This window comes from Pan paniscus, chromosome 4 (assembly GCF_029289425.2).
Source record: "Pan paniscus chromosome 4, NHGRI_mPanPan1-v2.0_pri, whole genome shotgun sequence".
Classification (NCBI taxonomy): Eukaryota; Metazoa; Chordata; class Mammalia; order Primates; family Hominidae; genus Pan; species Pan paniscus.
Genome location: NC_073253.2, coordinates 57627108 through 57633705, shown reverse-complemented (window position 1 = coordinate 57633705; position 6598 = coordinate 57627108). Strand labels below are relative to the sequence as shown.

Sequence of the window (6598 nt, the reverse complement as noted above, 5' to 3'; positions counted from 1 at the left end):
GTTTTTAATAGTTGGTTTATTCCAATTAGGATTCACATATGGCCCACATATTACATTTGTTTGATATGTTTGTTAAGTATTTTTAGTCTATAATAATTCCCTTTTCTCTCTTACCCTATTTTATTTGGAAACATGTCAAACATTTTTGGAAAAGCTGTTAGGCAAATGCAATGAACTCCCACTTGCCTTCACATTTTACACATTTTCTTATAGTTCCTCTCTCTACGTGTGTGTTGGGGGTGAGCTTATTATTGTCATCATCAACATTATTTTGCTGAACCATCTGAGAGCTTTCAAGTTTGTTGCAGACATTGTGGTATTTTATGCTTAACCATTCGTGTGCATTTCCCCTATGAACAAGGGCATTCAAATACAAAGTCATATTATAAATAATTGTAAATATGGCACTGAGAAAATTTAAGGATTGTATTTAATTAAGGATATTATTATTCATTCTATATTCAAATGTTCCCAGTTGTCTTTCATAGCTTTTCAAAAATGTCCTTTATAGCTTTTTTAAAAAGTCTAGGAGCAAATGTAGAATCAAATATTGTATTTATCAAGTCTCTTTAGATTTCTTTAATCTACAATACTCCCTAGCTGTTTTTATCTTTTATGAAATTAACAGTTTTAAAGCACCTGGGCCAGTTACTGGGCAAAATAATCCTCAGTTGGATTTGTCTGACTGTTTGTTTTTTAGTTCTTTTTTAAAATTTTTAAAAATTATACTCTAAGTTCTAGGGTACATGTGCACAACGTGCAGGTTTGTTACATATGTATACATGTGCCATGTTGGTGTGCTGTACCCGTTAACTCGTCATTTACTTTAGGTATATCTCCTAATGCTATCCCTCCCCCCACCCCATGACAGGCCCCGGTGTGTGATGTTCCCCACTCTGTGTCCAAGTGTTCTCATTGTTCAATTCCCACCTATGAGTGAGAACATGCAGTGTTTGGTTTTCTGTCCTTGTGATAGTTTGCTCAGAATGGTGGTTTCCAGCTTCATCCATGTCCCTACAAAGGACATGAACTCATCCTTTTTTGTGGCTGCATAGTATTCCGTGGTGTATATGTGCCACATTTTCTTAATCCAGTCTATCATTGATGGACATTTGGGTTGGTTCCATGCCTTTGCTATTGTGAATAGTGCCGCAATAAACATATGTGTGCATGTGTCTTTATAGCAGCATGATTTATAATCCTTTGGGTATATACCCAGTAATGGGATGGCTGGGTCAAATGGTATTTCTAGTTCTCGATCCTTGAGGAATTACCACACTGTCTTCCACAATGGTTGAACCAGTTTACAGTCCCACCAACAGTGTAAAAGTGTTCCTATTTCTCCACATCCTCTCCAGCACCTGTTGTTTCCTGACTTTTTAATGATCGCCATTCTAACTGGTATGAGATGGTATCTCATTGTGGTTTTGATTTGCATTTCTCGGGTGGCCAGTGATGATGAGCATTTTTTTCATGTGTCTGTTGGCTGCATAAATGTCTTCTTTTGAGAAGTGTCTGTTTATATCCTTTGCCCACTTTTTGATGGGGTTGTTTGATTTTTTTCTTGTAAATTTGTTTAAGTACTTTGTAGATTCTGGATTCAAAACAAAACAAAACAAAAACCTGGAAAGCATAGACAGTGCAGATATCTCCTTGGGTCCCATGGCAAGTGCCCAGTTTTCCTTTTGTGGGGAGAAAAGCCCTACCTCCTTTGCAGAGTTGTTTGTCAGAGCCTAGAATAAGATGATATTTGAGATAAAGTAGGTGGGAAGATGGGATCTCCTAGTGACTCAAACCCATTCACAGTGCATGCTACAAGAGAGCATTGTTTTTCTATCCTCATCCTTTCTTTCCATATCCTTCCAATAAATGGCCTGTTGGGTGAGGTGCAGCTCAATGGGGCAGAACCACATGGACTTGCAGCAGGAACCGAGCTTGAGGCACCATCAGCACTCCTCCAACCCAAATGGTCTCTCAGCATGGGGAGTGAGGGCCCAACAGCATCCACACCCATGGCAAAAGAAGGGAAGGACCTCCTTGCCTGTTGGGACCCATGCACCTTCCGTTCCCGAAATATGGGAAGCTATGTTTCAAGGAGAGATGGTGGCAAAGAGACCATGGCAACTTTTTTAGTTCCTAAAAGAATTAGTGAAACAAATCTAAAACTAACACACTTTGTTATAATTTACAGCAAAGTTGCCATGTGTTGAGGCCGAGATTTGTTCCTTCTCTTACTTTTGCACTCCCTATTCATTATATTACTTTGGAGATGTTTGTCTTCAGAGGGCATTTATGTTTGTGTTTTTTATGTCTCCATGCGGAATAACCCCAAATTTTATTTTCAGGGGCTGCTGCATGGTCTTAAAAGATGCCTCTGAAGCGTTTATTCTTGGTTTTACTCTTGCAATTCTTCCTTGTTTCAATTCAGAGCACAGCAGAAAATGTATTCCAACCCACATTTGTGGAAGAGAAAGGAGTCGGGCTCCAGATGTTACATCTCTCCTTGAAACAGCCTAGCCACTCCTACCTGGACATTTGGAGCTTCCCATATTTTGGGAATGGAAGGTGCATGGGTCCCAAGTCAACTTCTAGCCAGCAGTGCTGTCATTTCTGTGTGTGCTCCTAGTCCCTAACAGACACCTTACCTAGCCAAGAGAACTGACTTGTATTGGTCCCAGGTAGCTGCATGTGGTCTGTGTGGATGAATCATAGATAAGCTTATTTTGTATTTTCCAACCAGATATCATGGAGCTACTTAGCAGATACTGAATTACGACTCCCTAGAATAGTGTTGAACATTGACAACAGGGATGATCCTGGTAAGGTCTGCCATCTCCATGAGGGTCTTTGTGTCCAGGCTAGGAGGCCCTTCCCTCATTTTGCCATGGATGTGGATGCTGTTGGGCCCTCTCTCCCCCTGCCGAGGAGACCATTTGGGTTGGAGGAGTGCTGATGGTGCCTCAAGCTCGGTTCCTGCTGCAAGTCCAGTGGTCCTGCCCCATTGAGCTGTACCTCATGCAACAGGCCATTTACTGGAAGGATATGGAAAGAAAGGATGAGGATAGAAAAACAATGCTCTCTTGTAGCATGCACTGTGAATGGGTTTGAGTCACTAGGAGATCCCACCTTCCCATCTACTTTATCTCAAGTATCATCTTATACTAGTGAAAGGTGACAGTGTGCTGGCAGTCCTCACAGCCCTCGCTCACTCTCGGCGCCTCCTCTGCCTGGGCTCCCACTTTGGCAGCACTTGAGGAGCCCTTCAGCTCACTGCTGCATTGTGGGAGCCCCTTTCTGGGCTGGCCAAGGCCGGAGCCGGCTCCCTCAGCTTGCAGGAAGGTGTGGAGGGAGAGGCGTGAGTGGGAACCGGGGCTGCGCGCGGCGCTTGTGGGCCAGCTGGAGTTCCGGGTGGGCGTGGGCTTGGCGGCCCCTGCACTCGGAGCAGCCATCAGGCCCTGCCGACCCCGGGCAATGAGGGGCTTAGCACCCGGGCCAGCGGCTGCGGAGGGTGTACTGGGTCCCCCAGCAGTGCCAGCCCACCGGTGCTGTGCTCAATTTTTCACCGGGCCTTAGCTGCCTTCCCACGAGGCAGGGCTCAGGACCTGCAGCCCGCCATGCCTGAGCCTCCCACTCCCTCCATGGGCTCCTGTGCGGCCCAAGCCTCCCCGACTAGCACGGTCCCCTGCTCCACAGCACCCACTCCCATCGACCACCCAAGGGCTGAGGAGTGCGGGTGCATGGCGCAGGACTGGCAGGCAGCTCCACCTGCAGCCCCTGTGAGGGATCCACTGGGTGAAGCCAGCTGGGCTGCTGAGTCTGGTGGGGACATGGAGAACCTTTATGTCTAGCTCAGGGATTGTAAATACACCAATCAGCCCCCTGTGTCTAGCTCAGGGTTTGTGAATGCACCAATGGACACCCTGTATCTAGCTACTCTGGTGGGACCTTGGAGAACCTTTATGTCTAGCTCAGGGATTGTAAATACACCACTCGGCACTCTGTATCTAGCTCAAGGTTTGTAAACACACCAATCAGCACCCTGTGCCTAGCTCAGGGTTTGTGAATGCACCAGTCGACACTCTGTATCTAGCTACTCTGATGGGGCCTTGGAGAACCTTTATGTCTAGCTCAGGGATTGTAAATACACGAATCGGCACTCTGTATCTAGCACAAGGTTTGTAAATACACCAATCAGCACCCAGTGTCTAGCTCAGGGTTTGTGAATGCACCAGTCGACACTCTGTATCTAGCTACTCTGGTGGGGCCTTGGAGAACCTTTGTGTTGACACTCTATCTAGCTAATCTGGTGGGGACGGTGGAGAACCTTTGTGTCTAGCTCAGGGATTGTAAACGCACCAATCAGCGCCCTGTCAAAACAGACCACTTGGCTCTACCAATCAGCAGGATGTGGGTGGGGCCAGATAAGAGAATAAAGGCAGGCCACCCGAGCCAGCAGTGGCAACCCGCTCGGGTCCCTTTCCACACTGTGGAAGCTTCGTTCTTTTGCCCTTTGCAATAAATCTTGCTACTGCTCACTCTTTGGGTCCACACTGCTTTTATGAGCTGTAACACTCACCTCGAAGGTCTGCAGCTTCACTCCTGAGCCAGCAAGACCACGAACCCACCAGAAGGAAGAAACTCTGAACACATCCAAACATCAGAAGGAACAAACTCCAGACGTGCCACTTTAAGAGCTGTAACACTCACCGCGAGGGTCCGTGGCTTCATTCTTGAAGTCAGTGAGACCAAGAACCCACCAACTTTGGACACACTAGGCTCTGACAAGCAACTCTGCAAAGCAGGTAAGGCTTTTCTCCCCACAAAAGGAAAACTGGGCACTTGCCATGGGACCCAAGGAGATATCTGCACTGTCTATGCTTTTTAGGTTTTTGTTTCGTTTTGTTTTGTTTGAAATAGTTTCACTCTGTTGCCCAGGCTGGAGTGCAGTGGTGCAGTCTTGGCTCGCTGCAACCTCCACTGCCTGGATTCAAGTGTTTCTTGTGCCTCAGTCTCCTGAGTAGCTGGGATTACAGGGGTGTGCCACCACACCCAACTAATTTTTGTATTTTTAATAGAGATGGGGTTTTGCCATGTTGACTAGGCTGGTCTTAAACTCCTGACCTCAAGTGATATACCCCCTCAGCCTCCCAAAGTGTTGGGATTACAGATGTGAGCCACCGCACCCAGCCTGTTTTCAGGGTTTTTAAATAATTATTTATTTATTATTTATTTATTTATTTATTTATTATTATTATACTTTAAGTTTTAGGGTACAGGTGCACAATGTGCAGGTTAGTTACATATGTATACCTGTGCCATTCTGGTGCGCTGCATCCACTAACTCGTCATCTAGCATTAGGTATATCTCCCAATGCTATCCCTCCCCCCTCCCCCCACCCCACAACAGTCCCCAGAGTGTGATGTTCCCCTTCCTGTGTCCATGTGTTCTCATTGTTCAATTCCCACCTATGAGTGAGAATATGCGGTGTTTGGTTTTTTGTTCTTGCAATAGTTTACTGAGAATGATGATTTCCAGTTTCATCCATGTCCTTACAAAGGACATGAACTCATCATTTTTAATGGCTACATAGTATTCCATGATGTATAAAAGACGATGGTTAGATGCCACGAAGTAGGTGGCAATGCCTTAACTGTATGCATGTTGTCAGGCCGGAGGGCCGCTTCCATCCTTGTCAAGGGGAGTGCTAACCTTCTCTCCTTTCATACAACACGTTTTCAGGGTTTTATAGGGGAAATGGAAACCCATAGGTGCAGGACAATAGTGACCTGCTGCCTCTAGTCACCTGACATAAAATATTCATTATCATAATAATGATCATAGCTGCCATACAATGGTTATTCTATTTAATCTTCCCAATACAGTATAGAGATTACAGTTTCCCTTTAAAAGGTGGGAGTCCTAAAGCTCAGAGAGGTTACAGAGCGTGTTCGCAGCCATACAGATGATCAGTGGTGGACTAGGATTGGAACCTGTCTCTCTTCAACTTAAAAGCACAATGCTTTTACCCTTCCTCCCACTGGTTCCTTGAGGAGTTTTGCCCTGCTTACTCAATGAGTGTTGCAATGAGTTTTCTTTAATTTCTGTACCTTATCTTTCCACCACCTACAACCTCATTTATCCAATAAGACTTCACAGCCAAGTGGCTTCTGCAGAGTGCTGAGCACTCACCTGGCCTGAGATTGTTGGTACTGATAGAAACACAAGGAAATATCTATTTCCAAAATTGGATAATGTAATACAGGTCCATGTTTGGTGCTAATGAGTTGGAGGAGAAAGGTGAAACACAGCAATAATTATTTTTAGCATCAATGTTTTCCCCAAATAACTCATTTCTAGAGCCAGGTCTGCTTGAATAGCTTCAGCTGCTGGCAACTTGAAGGTTCCACCCATAGTGTTAGAAGTTAGAATTTAAAGGGAGTAACAGAAGAAGAAGAGAGAAGGATGCTTCCAGGCATGCGAGGGGTAGACAGAAAGGCCAGGGCTGCCTCCGTTCCCAGCTTGGCCCTGTGACGCCTGGCCCAAAAGAGCTCCAGTTCTTGGCCTGTCTGTGGGAGGAAGATGCCTGAAGTTGGGCCA

The 6598-nt window shown here is 45.6% G+C and overlaps 1 non-coding gene across 1 annotated transcript; it reads right to left on the bottom strand.

Moving 5' to 3' along the window:
• Positions 1 to 5606: 5606 nt before the first annotated feature.
• LOC112439979 (U6atac minor spliceosomal RNA) lies at positions 5607 to 5732 on the bottom strand. Its single transcript, XR_003028195.1, has one exon. It is a non-coding gene; the product is annotated as a U6atac minor spliceosomal RNA (small nuclear RNA).
• Between the last annotated feature and the right edge of the window lie 866 nt (positions 5733 to 6598).